Genomic DNA, 759 nt, shown 5'->3' with positions numbered 1-759 from the left:
AACGGTGTCGGCCTTAATTATGCATTTCTTTTTTCGTATGGTTAGACAATTCAGTATCTCTTGTATCTGTTATTTATTTATCTATCTTTTTCTTAGAACGGAGGGCGATCCACGAAGAATACCCAAATGATGTAGAGTAACTTTAATGGAGACTTTCTTTCGCTGAATTTTGAAAAGGATTTACACTTTCGTTTAATTTCATCCTCCTTTCTAAAAAAAATTTTGCGTGCCTATAGTTCATTTCTCTAAATCACAATTCCTTGAAGATGCTGACGTGCCGCAAGAAAACCTGACTTTCATGACGTCACGAAGAAAGCTGTTGCTAGTTGTAAATTTTCCTGTTCAACGTGCTCTCTCCTGAATGAAAGTATATAGTTTCTTTCTTCATAGTAATTACCAAAGGCATTATCAAGTGGGAATCACTAATTCATAATAATGAACGGATACGTGTGCATGTGACTGATTGTCATAATAATTACAGTTATGAATCAATGTCTCCCGTTGAACCTCTATTTACTATTCGATTTTAAAAGGTTTTATAGTAAATGATCATTCATATCGGTTTAAAAACTGACAGGGAGGAGGAGTGGGCAACACATTTATGAATAGAGGTTCTGTGCAATATCGGGTTGCATGCCCTTAAAGTAAAAAACAAACAAACTTGATTTCTTATTTTTATTTCACAAATAGTACTCGTAGCAGTACAAACAGTAGAAATGTCATTACCATCACAACATCAATAGCATTATTATAGTCTTT

The sequence above is a fragment of the Penaeus monodon genome, chromosome 23 (genome assembly GCF_015228065.2).
Source record: "Penaeus monodon isolate SGIC_2016 chromosome 23, NSTDA_Pmon_1, whole genome shotgun sequence".
Classification (NCBI taxonomy): domain Eukaryota; kingdom Metazoa; phylum Arthropoda; class Malacostraca; order Decapoda; family Penaeidae; genus Penaeus; species Penaeus monodon.
Note: the sequence above shows the minus strand (reverse complement) of the source record.